The sequence below is a fragment of the Monodelphis domestica genome, chromosome 7, assembly GCF_027887165.1.
Source record: "Monodelphis domestica isolate mMonDom1 chromosome 7, mMonDom1.pri, whole genome shotgun sequence".
In the NCBI taxonomy this organism is placed as follows: domain Eukaryota; kingdom Metazoa; phylum Chordata; class Mammalia; order Didelphimorphia; family Didelphidae; genus Monodelphis; species Monodelphis domestica.
Window position 1 is genome coordinate 240,172,573 of NC_077233.1, and position 21,014 is coordinate 240,193,586.

Genomic DNA, 21,014 nt, shown 5'->3' on the forward strand with positions numbered 1-21,014 from the left:
AATTAATTTGCCAGATCTTTTAGTTTTGCCATCCCAATATCTCTTATAAATTCTGGGAAATAGGTCTTGATCGATGATACATGTAAAACCCAGTGGAATTGCTCATTGGCCAGGAGAGGTTGGAGGGAGGAGGCAAGGGAAAGAACATAAATCATGTAACCATGGGAAAAATATTCTAAATTTAATTAATTAATTAATTAAAAAATAAAAAATAGATGTCCCCTTCTCTCCACTCATAGCCCTTGCCATAATTCAGGCCCTTATCATCTCTCACCTGGTTTATTGCAATAGCCTTCTAATTAGTCCACTACCTTAAGGCTCTCTCCACTCTAATTCACCTTCCATTCATCTGGCAAAGTAATTTTCCTAAAATGTAGGCCTACCTATAATACTCCTTACTCAGAAACTTCAGCAACACCCTATTATCTCCAGGACTAAAATCTTCCATTTGACACTTAAAAAGCACTTCACAATTTTCCCCTTCCTGCCTTTTCAGTCTTTTTCTATTTTATTCCTTTCTATATGCTCTGATAAAATTACATTGGCTTTCTTTCTCTTCTTCCTACAAAATACCTATCTCTGTACCAGTTTGAGGGTAACCAATAGAACTCAAATCTATCAATAAATTAGAGGAATGTCTACCCCATGCATGTGTAATAAAAATAAATTTCTCTCTCTTACACATGTGAAGACTTCCCCTGTGTAATGGATAGATGAGAATAATTTCTTCCAAAGGTCATGAAGTCACTGTGGAGTGCTTAGAGCTTTTTTGGATACCCAAGATGTCAATGTCATCCACTGCATCCCAGTCCATTTGCCAGTCATCCTGACTTTTGTTTTGCCCCTGGACTTCAATGACTCTGGGAGAAAGAGTGAAGTTGATGACCGTGCAACTCTGACTCACTTAAATCCAATTCACTCATAAGTCAAGACATCATCCATGTTGTCTTTGATCCTTTTAGAAAATGGAGGACAAACAACAGCAGACTGGACAAGTCATTTAATTTTTTTCTATCTTAAGTTCCATGTCCATAAAATGGGGATGATAATACCTACCTTACAAGGTTGTTGTAAATAAACTGAGATAATGGGGAAGGGTTTTTGCAAATCTTAGAGTGCTATATTAATGCTAGTTATTTTCAATAGTAGAAATAGTAGCAGCAGAAGTAATACTAACTTTGTAATTATTTCCCACCTATTCTATTTATATCTTATATGTACCCAGCTATTTACCCATTGTTTCCTCCATTAGAACGTGAGCTTTTGAAGGCAAGGATTTTTTTTTTTACCTTTCTTGTATTCTGAGTATTCAGTGGCACTTAATAAATAAATTCATTAAAGTTGGTTGATTGATTTAGGTTAATAATTGTTGATGTTCTCTTGTTCACCTTTTATTTTGAAAAGTAAATATAGACTTATTCAACAAAAACCAAGAAAAAGTGGAAGCAAGCTGATAATGAGAGAGAATGGGGGTAGAGAAGATGAATCCTTCAGATAGTAAGAAAAATCTTTTCAAGAGGCAAGAAGGAATGTCCAAGGTTGTTCTGCATGCGAGCAAAACCAAAACCAAAACCTGAAGTTGTTGAGTCCAACAAATTCAATTCAACAAACCATTATGAAGCACCTTCTCTATGTAAGGCACTGCTTGATGTTTTTGTCATTTACGCTGACTCCTACTGAAGGAGACAGCAGTATAGCGTTACATATGTGTCGATAGGAAAAAATACTCAAGAGCTTCCGGCACAATGCAAGATGCTTGAGTTCCGTGAATGGCTGCCCCAGAGAATCACCTGCTGCCATGGCAACAGCACACAGCGACTGAGAAAAGCCCCTTCTAGGAATAGATTTTCTGAGTGGAGAATGCTAGGTCGGAGCACATTTAAGATGACTTGCTCAAGTGTCAAACTTTGCCTGAGGAGGGCACCAGCATAAACTGGTTATTAGAAAAAGGCCTGGGTGAAGAGAAGAGTAATCCTTGGGGCAAGGCAGGTAAGCATTGAGAAGTACATTGACAACTTTAAAAAAACAATCAAATCGGAGTCAGTGACCAGAGTAACCTGTGAACATTGCCAAAGGTAGGATGAATAGGAGAACTGATACTAATCGTATTGTTCTGAGTCAGAAATTATAATGATGAACTATATAGAGAGAGAGCTCTGTGGATGTTGCAGATCTGACCCTGGTACGTCCTGCTCCCACACTCAATAAACTTCAGAGGATACCTATTACTTTCAAACAAATATAAAGTCTGCTGTTTGACATTCCAACCCCCCCCTCCCCCCATCATAACCTACCCTATGCCCCACCCATTCTGATCTTTTTATACCTTATATCCTACCATATACTCTGTACTCCAATGACACTGACCTCTTTGCTATTCCACAAATAACAGTCCATCTTCCAGCCCCGGGCATTTTCACTAGCTGTTCCCCATGCCTAGGATGTTCTCCTTCCTCATGTTCATTTCCTAGCTTCCCTGGCTTCCTTCAAGTTCCAGGAAAATCCCCAACTTCTACAGGAAGTTTTTCCCAATCCCCTTTAGTTCTAGTGTCTGCCCTCTGGTGATTATTTCCAATTTATCCTATATATAACTAGTTGGTACATAGTTACTGGATGTTTCCCCTTTAGATTGTGAGCTCCTCAAGGGCAAGGACTTTTAGGGCAGGGATTTTTTTGGTTTTTGTTTATCTTTGCACCCCCAGGATATTTAATAAATGTTTATTGATTGAGGTCAAATTGGAGTCTTTTTATTCTGTAGACTTGTGTACCTTTCCTTCAGGGCTTGGCCCTACTACCATCTGCTGTTTCAGGCATCTCTGAAAAATCAGAAGGCTATAATTTTTTCTTTCCCACAGAGTACCTCCCTAGACCAGAAGGGTTTTGACTTGATGGACCATTTCTGGTGGACCATTTCTGGTAAAAGATCTCTACCAATGTGCTCAGTGTATGTTACCTTCCATGTCATTTCTTAAGGCAAATAGCCCTTTCAATACACTAGATAATAGATAGAGACAAATCATTGACATGGTACACAATGTATTCTAACACTTCCATTCTTCCCCTTCTCTATACTCACACAGCCTTTACCTGAATTCAGGACCTCATCACTTTTCGACTTGACTTTTGTGATTACCTCCTAATTGTCCTCCCTGTCAACAGTATCTCCCCTCTCCAATTCATCCTCCATAGAGCTACCAAATTGATATTCATAAAGCACAGATCTGACCATGTCACCTCCTCAAAAATATGCAAAGTTTCCCTATTATTTCTAAGAGAAAATAAATCTTCCGTTTGGTATTTGAAGTCCTCCACAATCTAGCTTCCCCCCCTTCTCTTCAAATCTTATTTTATATTAGTTCCAATCACACATTCTGCATTTCAATAAAATTGGTTTACCAGCTATTTCTTGTATATAACGTTGTGCATAGCATCTCCTACATCAATGCCTTGGTACAAGTGGTGGTCCCCCATGTCTGAAATGCACTTCTTCCTTACTTCTGTCATACAAAATCCCTAGCTCCCTTCAAATCCAGTTTGGGTGCTAGCATCTACATGATGCTTTTCCTGATTCCTCACTCCAACTCATTATTACCATTTTCTCCCTCTTGAAATCATTTTCTATTACTTTGTATATACTTTGCATTTACTCATTCCTGAACATGCTGCATTAGAATGTAAGTTCCTCAAGGGAAAGGACTCTTTTGTTCCTGATTTTATATTCCCTAGCATCTAGCAAAGCATCTTGTATATGGTAAATATTTAATAAATGTTTGTTGAATTGAGCTTCTGTCACTTCATCATAATTAGTTATAAGTAGGGAATTAAAGGATTTTAGTGAGTCAAGGTGAGCTCATGATACCAAAGCCAAATGGACCACAATTTTTAAAAGGTCATTCTAGATAGGAGGTAAAAGAATTTGGGAAGGATATCATCTATTTTTATTTTTATATATGATATAATAGATGATAATAATATAATACATATAATTTATTAAAAATTATGTAATAAAGTATAGCAAGCTTATCCAAGAGAAACAAATTCTCACATTAACTACATCCACAAATCTAAAATATCATTCTTCCTCTCCTTCCTCCCCAAGAAGGCAGGTAATATGATATAGGTTGACATATGTTATCATATAAAACATATTTCCCTGCTCATCATGCTGTGAAAGAAAACACATATTACACTAGAAAAAAAATGATGGAGAAGATAAAGTGAAGAATTGTTTCTATCTGCATTCAGGTCCCATCAGTTCCTTCTGTGGTGGCAATATCCTTTTTTATCATGGGGCCCTTGGAGTTGTCCTAAATCCTTGTCTTGTTGATAAGAATTGTCATTCACAGTTAATCATCATACATTATTGTTGTATTTGTGTACAACATTCTCTTGGTTCTGCTCAATCACAGTTCTACCAACAGTCTATTAGTGTCCTTATTTTTCCTATCCCATCTGATATTTGTCATTTTTCCCTTTTACCATTTTAGTCTATTTAATTGGTAGGAGATGATACATCATAATTCTTTTGATTTGCATTTAAGGCATAAAAATTATAACATGAATGATGAGGAAAGTGTCTTTCACTATATTTACCAATTTGTGAGGCAGTTGTGTAGATAGGTATACTTGACCTCTCACATACAAGTGGTCCCTGAGGATGCCATTGCAGTTGGATCATTGAATGTCATTTTGGCTATCTTTATAGTGTCTTGAAAGTTTATTCCATTAGAATATGCCTCCTGTTAATTCCTGGCACATAGTAGATTCTTAATAAATGTTTCTTGATCAGTTTATGATTGGATCAGTTTATTTACTGGGGATTCACCATGAATTCTTTAAAAAAAAACAAAACCTTACCTTCCATCTTAGAATCAATATTATTAATTGGTTCCAAGGCAGAAGAATGATAAGGGTTGGCAATGAGGGTTAAGTAATGGTCACACAGCTAGAAAGTGACTGAGGCCACATTTGAACTCAGGACCTCCTGTCTCTAGACCTGACTCTTAAGTCATTGAGCACCCCCCATCATGAATTCTTTATTTGCAAAAAGCATAATTCAATAAAAGTCCCTAGAAACTTTTCTGTATTCTAGCACAAATTAAGATTTGTTATAATTAAAATTCTCTGGACACTATATATTAATTTATAATTATTTGTCAGTAAAAGTGAGAGAGAGGGAGAGAGAGAGAAATAGTCACATGATCACCTGACCACACATAGCTAATCTGAGCTTGCTATGCTTGTCTCCATTTGCTAGCCAAAATTGGTCATGTCAAGAAAAATCTTCAAACCAATGGCTGGTCAAGAATAAACAAGCCAAAAAGAACTTCTCACTTTCTCAGTCCCCTCTCTTATAAAGCTACTGACATCATTCCTTCTGGATCTTTTTGATTGGATAGCCTTAACCTCAGTCCAAGTCAGAAGCCAGTATTCCAGATGCCAGAAGTTATGGGGACAAGAGGCTTTTTGGGGGCTCTAAGGACTCTTCCCATAGTACACATGCTTGACCCAAAGGGTAAGGCTGATATCAACCAAAATGGATTTTCAAAATTTTCCTTTTTTAAAAAGAGGGATATAATTTATATTAAAGTCACACAGATTATTTCCAAACTAACAGGTTTTAAATTAACAGGTAAATAGTGGCATTTGCCTGTCCTATTGAACTTTAAAAAATAGAAGAGTAAGTAAGAGAACACAGGTGAATTCTGCATGGATAATATATTTGAATACAATTGTTGTTAATCTTTCCAAATTACCAAATTGAAATCAATGACCTCTTTATCTTGGCTTTTGTCCACTGATTTAAATGGTAAATCCATTGGGTCATGACACTATGGAATATGAGTTCCAGATATCAGAAAACACTTTTAATTAGGGCATTATAAAGTCCAGAGAAATGTTTCAGGCTTTGATGTACAATGATAACATCTTGTGACCCTCCCATCAGAGTTGAAATAATTATTAAGGTAGATCCCTAGGAAATTCTGAAAAACAGCCTAAGGAAAGTAAGCTCTACTTTGCAAAAAGGAAAATATAAAGATGGTCTCATTTTAGGTATATTGTAATGAGAGGACGTAATGTTCTCTTTAAGAACAACAATTTAACAGTGACGTAGCACCAAAAGCTATGTAATATAAACCACTATTGACCTAGAATGCTTGGGAAATTGATAGTTCCACTCACCATATTTAGAATATCTCTTATTATGTGTAGTGTTTGGGGTATACACTCATTCAAATATGGGTCCTCTCAATCAATCTGTCTCAAGTTGAAAATCTTCTTTAGGTTTATGTAAAACCATGGATTATGAGCCTTCATCAATTTGCTTTTTTTACTTGTCAACCAGAGGGCATAATTAGTTGAAAGCAAAAATATTTATTGAAATAGCATAGTAAAAAAGTAGTAAAAGACCATTTCCTTCATAAACCTGGGAACACTATCCCACAAATACCTCCTCCATCATGAGGAAAAGTACACCCACCAAAATAGCACCCCTAGAGAGTCATATGCATATGGAACACACAACTAGTATCCACTTAGCCCAGGGTGTTCACGTAGGTAGGAAAGCATGTCGGGATCATGTGTGACTACTATATGTATATGATTCACAGGTAATTTGATATGATATAACCACATTACATTCATGGATGGTCAATTTATGCTTCCAATACTAGAGAGCTACTGATATATTCTGGTATCATTAAAGAGCTATTTCCAGTGGCCTCGAAGTTTTTCTTAAATATGCAATTTCTACTGAGTATTACCACCTGCTAGTCTCACAGAGTCATTACCAGATGAATCTCTGCTGATCCTGGTCCTAAGGTTACTGCTGCTTGCTACCAGATGTGACTCCACTGGGCATGAGGTCATGGAGTACCTTTATGCTTCTAGCTTTGGGTGTTAGCTGGAGGACTTAATCAATGTGGTTAAGCAGCTATTGGTTCAGTGAATGGAGCAATGCGTCAGAAGTCAGGAACACCTAAGTTCAAATCTGGCTTTAGACTCTAGCTATGTGACCCTGAGCAAGACACTTAATCTCACATTACCTCAATTTCCTTTAATGTAAAATGAGGACAAAAATTGTACCTGCCTTGTAGGATTGTGGTGAGGTTCAAATGAGATGATATTTGTTAAAAATCACTTGGCACAGTGTTTGGCATATAGAAGATGTTACATAAATGCTTATTCCCTTACCTAATGTGCTATCTCCATTTTATCTTGAAACCTTGAGGCTTAAGCTATAACTCTTTTAGAATGGCAAGGCTCTGAAACACTAAAGCATCCAAATAGAAGAAAAACTCAGAATTTATTTTTCCCGCTACAAGGAGAGTCCTCAAAATCTTTTCTCTTCTAAAGAATGTCCTCATAGGGCAGAGTCAAGATGGCAGCATAGAGGCAGCAAACATTCAGACCTCTTAAAACCCTTCCTTACCGATTACAAACTAAATGCTCCCAGGGGACTGAAAATCAAACCTCACAACAAAACAGAGCAAAGGAACCCTCCTGCTGGACTAAAATTAAAAGGTATGTCTCCCAAAGCCAGAATTCGAGAACACTCTGGTTTAAGAGGAAGGAAGAAGGTCCTAGGACCCCTCCCCCACCTAAAGCGCTAAGCCTCCAGTGGCAGCTGGAACCTCTGGGTGGGCAAAGGCACTGGTCTGGATGGAGTACCTTGTGAGCAAAGCTGTGCCAGGCTCAGAGCGTCCAACCCAGGCAGTGGGGAAGCAGATTGACAAGAAATGTAGAGCACAGAGCAGGAAGAAGTTGCAGCAGACACTCCATATCCCCTTCCCCCTCCCCCCCCAAGGTTTTGGCCTCAGGGTACATCCAGCAATCCAGCTAGGCTTAATCCCTTAAAAGCCTTCAGAGGGCAGGGAAGCTCAAGCTCCAAAACCCCTCCCCCACAGACTGCTGTACTTAATCCCATCAAAGCCTCCAGAGGGCAGGGAAGCTCAAACTCCAACACACCTACCCCACAGACTGCACTGAGAGATTTACTGACAAAACTCCAAGGGTGAAGGTAGAAAGAAAAGCCCAAAACCACAAAAAAATGAGAGAAGAAAGAGCTCATGTAGCTGCAAGAAGTAAAGAAGGGGTAAATATGAGCAAACAACAGAAAAAGAAAAAAAGAAATTACAATTGACAGCTCCTATACAGGCAACGAACAAAGAGCTAATGGAACAGAGAAGGATGAAGGAACACCAAAAAAAAAAAAAAACATAAAACCCAGAGAATTGGATACAGGCTCTGGAAGAACTCAATATACAATTTAAAACACAATTAAGAGAGACTGAAGACAACTTGGAAAACAACTTAAAAACTAAGATAAGTCCTTTGGAATCAGAGGCACTTGAACTAAAACAAGACACTATTGTGTCTTGAAAGCCAAAACCAACCAGCTAGAAAGTGAGGCAAAGGAGATGGAAGATGAGGAAAAGAATATGAAAGATGAGGCAAAGGAGATGAAAGATGAGGCAAAGAAAATGAAAGATGAGGCAAAGAAGATGAAAGGTAACCTCCAAAGAAAATCAGACCAGAAAAAGAAGGATGACCAAAAAGCTAGGGATGAAATCCAGTCTTTAAGAACCAGAATACAACAACTAGAATCAAGTGACTTCACAAGGCAGCAGAACACTATAAAACAAAATCAGAAGAATGGAAAAATTGAGAAAAATATGAAGCACTTCATTCACAAAACAGAAGATTTAGAAAATCATTCCAGGAGAGACAACTTAAAAATCATTGGTCTACCAGAAGACCATGAAAAAAGAAAAATCCTCAACATCATACTACAGGAAATTATCCAAGAAAACTGCCCCAATATTCTAAAACAAGAGGGAAAAGTGGAGATCGAAAGAATCCACAGATTACCTCCTATACTGTAAAGATAATTTTAGCATTGTGACTTAAAATCAAAATGTAATTGGTCCCCAGGGAAAATCCCAAACAATAAAATACCTAAGTCGCAAATTTAGGGTGATTTAATTGATATAGTGGAAAGAGATTAAGAAGAAGGAAGAAGGAAAGGAAGTAGGATTTCTCCCACCTGGCTAGTGCCAGAAAGAAGACCAGAGACTCTAGAAAGTAAGGAGGAAGGAATCAGCATGAACTCCAAAAGGGCTCAGCTAAGATGTCTGAGCCTGAATCAACTCAAGGGCAAACTCACCGCCAAACCCAGACAAATACCCACCACCATGCCAAGATGTCAGAACGCTTAGCATGCTGCCAGCCAGAGTCACCTCTCCAGGGAAAGAAGGAGAGAGAGGAAGTGACATGCCTTATATAGACGGTTTTATGCCACTTTCCTGCATCTCATCTGTACCAATGATAGCTTAGCTTGACTTAGGACATCCCAGGGGTCTGCCTGCTGTTTCTGATTTGTCATTTGCTAGCACATTCCCATGTAATGTGGGTGTGCACATTCCTGGGTCCTAGACCAAGCAAGATGGAGAAAATCTAAAAATCACAGTACTCAATCCCCAATTGACAACACCCAGGAATGCTATAGCCACATTCAAAAACTGTCAGACCCCTGGGCTGTCCTAAGTCAAGCTAAGCTATCATTGGTACAGATGAGATGCAGGAAAGTGACATAAAACCATCTATATAAGGCACGTCACTTGCTCTCTCTCCCTTTTTCTCTGGAGAGGTGACTCTGCTTGGCAGCATGCTAAGCATTCTGAAGTCTTGGCATGGTGGCAGCTATTGTCTGGGTTTGGCAGTGAGTTTGTCCTTGAACTGATTCAGGTTCAGGCATCTTGGGTGAGCCCTTTGGAGTTCATGTTGATTCTTTCCTCCTTACTCTTCAAAACCTTATCTTCCTAAAGCCACTGGTCTTCCTCCTGGCACTAGCCAGGTGGGAGAAATCCTACACACTTTTTTTTTTTTTGCTTCTTCTTAATTTCTTTCCACTATATAAATTAAATCATCATAAATTTCCAGTTGACTTCACTATATTTCTTTTATATTTGGGATATCCATGGCGACCAAATAATTAACATAGTTTAGGTCACAAATGGGAAGTAACAATACAGTGATCCTGAACAACTTGGAGGAAAAACATTATCCATATTCAGAGGGAAAACTGTGGGAGTAGAAACACAGAAAAAAAAACAACTGCTTGAATACATGGGTCATGGGGATATGGCTGGGGATGTGGACTCTAAATGAACATCCTAATACAAACACCAACAACATGGAAATAGGTTCTGATCAAGGATACACCAATGAAATTGCGTGAGGGCAGGAAGGGAAATAATGTGATTCTTTTTTTTTTTTTTATAAAACCCTTCCCTTCTGTCTTGGAGTCAATACTGTGTATTGGCTCCGAGGCAGAAGAGTGGTAAGGGCTAGACAATGGGGGTCAAGTGACTTGCCCAGGGTCACACAGCTGGGAAGTGTCTGAGGCCAGATTTGAACCTAGGACCTCCCATCTCTAGGCCTGGCTCTTAACCACTGAGCCACCCAGCTGCCCCTTGTGATTCTTATAACCAAGGAATAATGTTCTAAATTGACTAAATAAATTAATTTAAAAAAAAAGAAGAATGTCCTCACCCCAAGTGCCCTCCTCTTTGAAATATAGAACAACCAGTTAGGTAGTATTTCAGGCATTCAGTCAAATTTTTTGAAACTATTTCCAATCCATCCAGTGCAATTAGTGTCTTTTTGTCCCTAGGTCTCTATCTAATTTGGGCTTTAAAAGCCCTTGTAACTCATTCTTAAGGCCTGAGCACCAAACTTTTTCTAGTAGACAGCATTTTAAGGTTCATTTTTCCCAAAACATCACCAAAGGATGTTGGGATATGACCTAACCTAGTCATTTGTCACAGAAGTTTTGCCAGCTCCCTAAATATTTTGTTCTTCCAATTAATGTGAATGATAGGAATAATTATGTGAAAAAAAGTTTTAAATCCTTTCTGATTAGAGAAATGCACATTAAAAGAACTCTGAGGTACCACCTCACACTTATAAGATTGGCCAATATGACAGTAAAGGAACGTGATAAATGTTGGAAGAGATGTGGCAAAATAGGGACACATACATTGTTTGTGGAATTGTGAACTGATCCAACTATTTTGGGAGACAATTTGGAACTATGCTCAAAGGGAATCCAACTTCTGTGTCTGTATATCAAAGAGATCATAAAAAGGGGAGGGAACCTTTTTGTACAAAAATATTTATAGCACCTCTTTTAGTGGTAGCAAGGAATTGGTAGTTTAGGGCATGTCCATCAATTGGGGACCAGCTGAACAAATTGTGGTAATTGTTGGTAATGGAATACTACTGTGCTATAAGAAAGGACAAGCAGGATGATTTCACAAAAAGCTGGAAGGACCCGAACTAATGCAGAGCAAAATAAACAGAACCAGGAGGCCATCGTAACAGTAACAGCAATATTGTCTAATGACCAACTGTGAGACTTAACTTCTCTCAGCAGTACAATGATCTGAGACAATTCTGAAGGACTTATGACAAAGAATGCTATCTACTTCCAGAAGAAGAACTGTTGGAATCAGGTGCAAATCAAAACACACTATCTTTCACATTAGTTTATTTATGGTTTTATTTGGAGGATTTGGTTTTATATTATTATTCTTTAACAAAAATGAATAAATAGGTCTTGCATGATAATACAAGTAAATTAGGTGAACACAGAATAGTATACATGTCAGACCTTTGGGAAGGGAAAGATTTTAAAACCAAGCAAGACTTAGAAAGAGGCACAAAATGTAAAATAAATAATTTTGACTACATCAAATTAAAACGTTTTTGTACAAACAAAACCAATGTAACTAAAATCAGAAGGGTAGCAACAAATTGGGAAACAATCTTCATAAAAACCTCTGACAAAGGTTTAATTACTCAAATTTACAAAGAGCTAAATCAATTGTACAAAAAATCAAGCCATTCTCCAATTGATAAATGGGCAAGGGACATGAACAGGCAGTTCTCAGCTAAAGAAATCAAAACTATTAATAAGCACATGAAAAAGTGTTCTACATCTCTTATAATCAGAGAGATGCAAATCAAAACAACTCTGAGGTATCACCTCACACCTAGCAGATTGGTTAACATAACAGCTATGGAAAGTAATGAATGCTGGAGGGGATGTGGCAAAGTAGGGACACTAATTCATTGCTGGTGGAGTTGTGAATTAATCCAACCATTCTGGAGGGCAATTTGGAACTATGCCCAAAGGGCAATAAAAGACTGTCTGCCCTTTGATCCAGCCATAGCACTGCTGGGTCTGTACCCCAAAGAGATAATAAGGAAAAAGACTTGTACAAGAATATTCATAGCTGCACTCTTTGTGGTGGCCAAAAATTGGAAAATGAGGGGATGCCCTTTAATTGGGGAATGGCTGAAAAAATTGTGGTATATGTTGGTGATGGAATACTATTGTGCTCAAAGGAATAATAAAGTGGAGGAATTCCATGGAGACTGGAACAACCTCCAGGAAGTGTTGCAGAGTGAAAGGAGCAGAACCAGGAAAACATTGTACACAGAGACTGATACATTGTGGTACAATCGAAGGTAATGGACTTCTCCATTAGTGGCAGTGTAATGTCCCTGAACAATCTGCAGGGATCTAAAAAACACTATCCACAAGCAGAAGATAAACTGTGGGAGTAAAAAATACCAATGAAAAGCAACTGCTTGACTACAGGGGTGGAGGGAATATGACTGAGGAGAGACTCTAATGCAAATACCAACAACATGGAAATGGGTTTGAATCAAGAACACATGTGATACCCAGTGGAATTGCGCCCGTGGGCTATGGGAAAGGTGGTGGGAGGGAGGGGAGGGAAGAAAAGAAAATGATCTTTGTTTCCAATGAATAATGTTTGGAAATGACCAAATAAAAATTAAAAGAAAAGAAAAGAAAAAAAAAGAAATTGAGATGCTATACCATTTCTGGTGCATATGTGTTGAGTACTGATATTTCCTCCTTGTCTATACTGCCTTTTATCAGGATGTAATTACCTTCCCTATCTCTTTTGACTAGATCTATTTTTACTTTAGCTTTGTCAGATACTATGACTATGACTCCTGCCTTCTTTTTCTCCATTGATGCCCAATATATTTGGCTCCATCCTCTTATTTTTACCCTATGTGTGTCTACCTTCCTCATGTGTGTTTCTTGTAGACAGCATATAGTAAGGTTTTGGTTTCTAATCCACACTGCCATTCACTTGGGTTTTATGGGTGAGTTCATTCCATTCACGTTCAGAGTTATGATTACCAGCTGTGTATTTCCCAGCATTTTGTTTTCCACTCCTAGTACTGCCCTTTCTTCTTTCACTATTTCCTTCTACACCAGTGTTTTGTTTTTAATCAGTCCCCCTGGTTCCCACCCTTATTTTACTTCCCTTTCTAACCCTCCCTTCTTATTCCCCTCTATTTTCTTTACTGTCTTTTTAAACTACCCCCTCCCCCCAGTATTCCTTCCCTTGTATTGCTTCCCTCCCCAACAGTCTTTTTTGTTACCCTTCTATTTCCCTATAGGGCACAAATCAATTCCCTGGCCCAATGTATTTTATTGTTCCCTCTTTGAGTCAATTTCAATACACATAAGAATTGAGTATTTCCTATCTCCAACCTCTTTTACTTCCAGAGTATTGATGCTCTCTCCCCCTTCCACTATGCACTTCTTTGTGACATATAAATTTACCCCATTTTGTTTCTTTTCCCATTTCTCTTAGTATTAACCTCTTTAAAAAAACCTCTAGTTGCATATATATCAACATATATACATATATATACATACATATATTTATGCATACATATATCTATATACATATTTATGTCTTAGCATTTCATCTTATATAGTTTTTCACTGTTTCCCTCTAAGTATAATTCTTCTAACTACCCGGGTGATAACAATTTTTAGGAGTTACCAATATCTTCTTTTCTTATAGGGAAAATATCATTTTAGCTTATTGGGTCCCTTAAAAAGACGGTTTTTTTGTTTTTGTTTTTTCCCCCTTTCTTAATTACCTTTTGATGATTCTCTTGAGTTCTGTGTTTGGGCATCAAATTTTCTGTTCAGGTCTGGTCTTTTCTTTTCTTTACAAATTCTTGGAATTCTTCTATTTTATTGAATGACCATACTTTCCCCTGTAAGAATATAGTCAGTTTTGCTGGGTAGTTGATTCTTGATTGTAGGTCTGGTTCCCTTGTTTTCTGGAATATCACATTCCATGCCTTTCAGTCCTTCAGTGTAGATGCAGCAAGATCCTATGTTATCCTCACTGTGGTTCCATGGTATCTGAATGTCTTCTTAGTATCTTGTAATATTTTTTCCTTGGTCTGATAGTTCTTGAATTTGGCTATAACATTCCTGGGTGTTCCTATTGTGGGGACTCTGGAAAGTAACTCCCACAAAAGGTGAGTGATCACTATAATGAGCAACCAAGATGCCAGAGGAAAAATGATGGAGCATGCCCCTTACCTCCTGACAATGAAGTGATGGACTTGGGATACAGAATGAGGCAATATATGTATGTATATATATATATATATATATATATATATATATATATTTGGGCATGACCAATGATAGAATTTGTTTTGCTTGGCTATTCATGCTTATTATATCAGTTTTGTTTTTTTTCCCCTCCCTGGAAGAAGGGGAAGAAGGAAGATTGATTTTTGTTCATAGAAAAAGATTTAATTTGAAATTAAAAAATAAAACAGAGTCCTTATTAAATGTTTGGGAGAGGCAGTATATACAGAAATTATTATAAAGACAAAATTACTTCATTGTAAAAACAAAAGAGAAACTATATCATTGTTTTTAATGCTGTTCAGTCATTTTTCAGTTATGTCTGACTTTTTGTGACTCCATTTGGCATTTTCTTGGCAAATATCCTGGAGTGGTTTGCCATTTCCTTCTCCAACTAATTTTTTTACAGATGAGGAAGCTGAAGGAAATCGTGTTAAGTGACTTGTCAAAAGATAAGTTTTCCTGACTCAAAGCCCAGCATACTCTCCATTGTGCCATATAGCTGCCCATTTAAATGCTGTACTGTCATAAATAATATATACAGTTTGACTCCCACCCTCCTTTTCCCCCATTAAAAAAAAACAACAACTAATATCCTAACCATGAGGACAAAGGAATTCTACATGTACACAGATGTGTATTTTTACATTCATTGGTAGAAATCCCCATTCAATAGATTTCTTTTTTAAAAAGATTTTTAAAAATCTAAACTTTAAATCAAAGTCTATCTTTAACGAGCACATATTATAACTTGTCACAGGTAGTACCAGTAGTACTAATTAAAATAATGTTAATAGCTAAGGAATGAGTGCCAAGATATAGAAGGAGCTCTCTGGGTCTGTGTAGCTTCTATTACCACAGGAGGCAATGCCATATTTTGAGTTTTTTTTTAGTTTTTTCTCCCCTTAATAGCTTGCTAGGTTATTTTGACACCACAGAATGGTCAGGACAAATTATACCGAAGCTCCTAAGGAAAATTAGGTCAACACTGGAGCACACTGGCTGATTGGAAAAGACAAGTAGTCCTAAATCTTGCCTTTTATCTAACATGTTCTACAGTATAGGTGCTACACTATGAGGAGAGTCTCTCCTGAACTTGGAAGCAGCTGGACTTCAGGAAGAGGATGTGCAGTGAGACACAGGACTCAAACTAAAACATGTGCTGTTTCCTGCCTATTCACAGAAGCACAACCTAACCAGCTAAGCTTGATGGACTGGATACACTGATTTTTTCCCCCTGCAACATCAAGGCTGTGTCTAGAGATTTATCTGCTCTCTTGCTGATATCAATGTGAGCTCTAGAGCTAAATCCCTATATACAGCCCAAGTTCTGTCTCCCATGGTGTTGCTTAAAGTGTAGCCATTTGAGTACAAATAGAAAATATCAAGTCTTGTTGGAGTCAGCAAATAAAATTAATCTCTTGAAGCAATGAAAAGATTAGTTTCACTCTAAAAGATAAATGCTAGTTATAGAAAAGTCAGAGGCATTTTACTCAGTTGATTTAGAAAGGAGAATGTGGAAGAGGCATGAAGGAAGAGAGGATTTACAAGCCAAGCCAAGCATGCAAAACAAAGCAAAGGACTTGATCTGTCAGTCAAGGTGAAGATTCCAAAACAGAATGTTCCCAGGAAAGGCAGTTGGAGCTGGTCAGAGGAGATGAATTGAAATTTTTTCTTCTCTGGGGTTACTGACCAAGGGAGAAACTTTTTCTCTGGGGTCTGATCAAGGGAGACTGGTTTCATCTGTCCTAGGTTGAAGGACCTTTGGGGGGGGCTTCTGGAATTAATCTGAGAAGAAATTAACTTTTGTTGGTGGTTTTGTGTAATTGGAAGAAGAAAGAAGATTTAACAGTTGTCTTCCATCTCTCTGTCCCTGAGTCACAGTTGTGAAAAGACTGACATTTCCCAAAACCTTCATAACCCTTCCTTGTAGATTAGGGACAAACCATCCCTCTCACCTCAGTCCCCATCCTGTTGTTCCCAGTAAACCCCTTTACTTGAGAAAAGAAGAGTAAAGAATATTTCTCTGAAATCTCATAGTTCCCCTGAATTACTTAGGAGGTGGCAGACTAAAACTGGGGGAGGGAAAAGGGAGGCAGAAAGGTATGGGTGGAAACTGGGAGGTGAAGGGTGGTATCGAGGGAGGAGGAGGTTAGGAAAAATATTGATCTATTAGCCATCAATAGTGATCAATAGGCAACCCCAGAGTAACCCCTCTAGCAGCATCTCTCTATCTCTGAAGAAATATTTCTATCTCCATTTATAACTAGGCACTCACAGGTTCTTCTAGCATCTCTCTAGCAGCTAGAGTATCCATTCACTACAACTAAGAAATATTTCCAACAGATTATCTCTTTATTACAAGGCAGAAAAAAAAATTAATGCATACTCAAAAAATAATAATATTGATGAATGTATGCCATGGTGCTCAAGAAACTTTGGGCTAGTGTTCCTTAAATATTTGTTCAATTTTGTAGAAACTAAATTTGTTGTTTGTAGAAACCTAAAATATTCCCATTTAATTTCTTCAGCAGTAAACAAAGTAAGATCTTCAAAGTAACTGTGATTCTTTGCTTTCAGAAGCTGTGTTAATATGAAAATAGTAGTAGTCTCTCGGTGACCGAGAATGACTATTGTCTTTGTGCAGTTTCATCTACGGTGTACCCTCATGTGGCTTTGGAGTCCAAAGGCTGAGGCGCACAGTTTGTGGCACATGGGGCCTGGGACGCCAGTTGTGACGGGAGGTGCGGGTGTGGTCTGGTGTCGGCGTTCACGCGCAGCGGCAAGACGTCGAAGTCGCTCATCTTCAAAGGTGGCGGCGGCATGGTGAATGTGGGTTCGCCAGCTGCTTCTGTCAGAGGCAGCAAGTTCTAGTTGCTTTGGTGTCATGCCAGCCCACTTCAAGTTGGACTTTAACTGATCCTTGAATCTTTTCTTTGGTCGGCCTTGTTTCCTGAGTCCAGCTGACAGTTCACCATAGAATTCCTGTCTTGGTATTCGCGGTGGGTCCATGCGGATGACATGTCCAGACCATCGTAGCTGGGTTTGAGGACCAGGACTTCGATGCTGGTGGAGTTGGCTCTGTCGAGGACTTCCTGATGGGTGATTCGGTCCTGCCATTGGATCCTCATGATTGACCGGAGGGAGCGTTGGTGGAATTGCTCCAGCTGCTTCATGTGCTTCCGGTACAGTGTCCATGTTATGAAATTAAAGAGACCACTTCTACACAGGGCCATACCTAACTAAGGTTAGACCAGTGAGTCAGGCTCAATATTAGAATGAAATTATAGATTATAAAAATACAGTGTTCCTCAGGTGCAAGATGGATATGATCTTAGGTCTAGCCTACACTTAGGACTGTAAGAGAGATTAAGAAAAGGGCTATCCATGCTCCTACCAGCTGGATAAAGGAGAGGTAGGAAGGCAAAGTCAAGGATCACTGAAACTGGACAATTTCTAATCCAGTCTCTGGGGAATAATGGGTATTATTACATCAATCTGCTATCCTTCAAATATCACTAGACTAGGAGTCTGAGTCTGGTTTCAAAATAAAAGAGCTCCCTGATTTTTATTAAGGGAAATGGTAACCCTTAGTTTATAATTACCAGTTAAGCCCCTTTCTACCAACACTAGATAAACAAAAGACCATCTAAAACAGAAAATAGTAAGTAAATTGACTTATCCAAGCAAAATAACATGTAGAAATTTCAAAATGCTACAGATTAGAATATGCCAAACAATAGGAAAGACCAAATGTCTTTTTCAGCTGATGTCAAGAAAAGACTTTAGCTCAAACAAGAAGAGAGAATAATCTCACCCAAGGGAAGTCCTTTCATGGCAGTCCCTAGAGTTGTAAGCTCAGGAACATGATTGAGTCAATTCCCTTATATGACAATGTCTTGAAAGGGTCAGTCCACCATTTGAAAGTCTTTCTCTTTCCATTAATACTCAGGAATTAATTTATCCACATATCACTAAAAACTAAAAAACAACTGAAATGAATTATAACAAGTACAGGAACTTTGGAAGAGGCAGTAGCAGTAGCAGCTTCAAGAGTTCTCAGCCCAGAAAAAGTTAGGGAGTCTGACAACTGGTCAGAAAATTATAAAGGACCTTTTGCTGGCATAAATGTAGCTGGTTCTGATTAGCAGTTTTATTGTTTATATAGAATTCTGGATCACAGTTCCATGGTAGAGAAGAGCACGTATAGCTAATCATAAGGGAGCAGGGGACCTGGTCACAGTTCCAAGACAGAGAGAGAGAGTGGTGCTAATAAAGTGGCAACAGGAAAGTAGGGAACCCAGTTTGAGGGCCAAGAGGAGAGTTAGCCCTTGCATCTAAAGGGAACCAGGAAGTCTTCCTGAATAAAGATCAGAGCACAGACAAGGATAAGAGTGGCCATAATTTCCAGAATCACAGCACCAAAACTTGTAGACTCCTATCACTCACTCTGAAAACAGCAACACACAGATACACAAAATCTAAAGTTTGGAACACTGTTTCCACACCCCCAGATGAACAAAACTAAACTTTAACATAAAGTTCAAAGTCAAGAAATAAGATTTAAAAAATTAGGGGAAAAATGATAACTTGACTACAAAAAAACTACCATGTTAATAGGGAAGATCAAGATATGAAGACAGAAGAAGACAACAGTGTGTAAACAGCTAATACCAAGGCCTCAAAGAAAAATGCTATTTGGACCAAAGCCCAGCAAGAATTCCTCAGAGTTAAAGAAAGAGATAAGTGTGATAGAGGAAAACTGGGAAAATAAGTGAGAGTGACACAAGAAAATTATGAAAAGAGAAAGAGGCACCCCCAAGCCCCCCAAAAAACTGGAGAAAATAACACCTTAAAAAAGAATTAGCCTAAATGTAAAAGAGGGGCAAAAATTAAATGAAGAAAATAACTTTCTAAAAAAAAAACAGAAAAATCCAAATGTAAAAAAAGAGTTTAAAAAACTTAATGAAGAAAATAATTCCTCAAAAAATAGAATTGGATAAGTGTAAGCTAATGATTGCATGAGACATCAAGAAACAATACAACACAGTCAAAAGAATGAAAAATAGAAGAAAACATGAAATATCTCATCAGAAAAACAACTGACTTAGGAAATAGTTCCAAGAGAGATAATTTAACAATTATTGGACTTCCTGAAATCCATGATGCCTAGATGTAACATTTGAAGATATTATCAAGGAAAACTCCCCTGATATCTTAGATCCAGGTAATAAAATAGAAATTGAAAGAATACACTAAAAAACTCCCAAGAATATTCTAGCCAAATTCTAGAGCTCCCAGGTCAAAGAGAAAATACTTTAAGTTGCCAGAAAGAAACAATTCAAATATTGTAAACCCACAGACAGGATCACACAAGATTTAGTGGCTTTTACAAAAATTAAAGGAGAAGAAGGCTTTGAACATAATATTCCAGATAGCAAAGAATTATAACCAAGAATAACCTTCCCAGTAAAACTGAGTATAATTCTTCAAGGGAAAAAGTTGATATTTAATACAATGGAAGACTTTCAAGAATCTCTGATGAAAAGAACAGAGCTGAATAAAAAAATTTGACATTCAAACACAAGACTTGAGAGAAACATAAAAAAGGTAAACAGGAAAAAGTAATTATAAAGGGATCAATAAAGTTAAACTGTTTACATTCCTATATAGGAAGATGATGCATGTAAACTCTTAATAATTTTATCATTGTTAAAGCAGTCAAAAATAGTTTACATACCAAAGGGTATGGTGTGAGTTGATTATTAAGAAATGATCTTAAAAAAATGATGGAGTTTAAAAAGGGATGCATTGGGAGAAAGGTAGAATGGGGAAAATTTTTTCTCAAATGAAAGAGGAATGAAAAGAAGAGTTTTTATAGTGGAGAAGAAAAATGGGGCAGGCAGGAGGCAGATAGTAATGGAAACTTACTCACATGGAAATTGGTTCAAAGAAGGCAGAATATATGTAAACACTCAGTTGTGTTTAGAAATCTAACTTATCCAATAAGGAAATAGGAGGGGGAAAGGGTAAGAAAAAGGGAAGGCAGGAGATTAAGAGAAGGGCAGATTAAGGGAAGCAGCAGTTAGAAGCAAAATAAATTTTTGAAGGAGAGACAGGATAACAAGAGAATGAAGAAAAAGAAACAGGAAAGTGGGATGGAAGGAAATATAGTTAGTATATCATAATTAAATGGAAATTGGATGAGATTGCCTATTAAGAGAAGTAGATAACAGAATGGATTAGAAACCAAAATCCAACATATGTTTCTTAGAAGAAACATGCTTGAAACAGAAAGATACACACAGAGTAAAAATAAGGGGCTAGTGCAGAATAAGCTGAAGTAAAAGAGGCAAGGATAGCAATTATAATCTCAGATAAAGCAAATAAAAAATAGACCCAGTTAGAAGAGATAATTAAGTGAGCTCATTTTGCTAAAAAGTACTATAGACAATAACTAATATTAAAAAATTTACAGCAAGTTTCTCTGATAATGGTATCACTTCTC

The 21,014-nt window shown here is 37.7% G+C and overlaps 1 long non-coding RNA gene across 1 annotated transcript in view; it reads left to right on the top strand.

The window, feature by feature from the left end:
* The first annotated feature begins 1,824 nt into the window (after positions 1 to 1,824).
* LOC103102867 (uncharacterized) overlaps positions 1,825 to 21,014 on the top strand; it is a 39,388-nt gene continuing 20,198 nt past the window's right edge. The window contains exon 1 of the long non-coding RNA XR_469818.2: positions 1,825 to 1,989. This is a non-coding gene — a long non-coding RNA (uncharacterized LOC103102867). The remainder of the gene's footprint in view (positions 1,990 to 21,014) is intronic.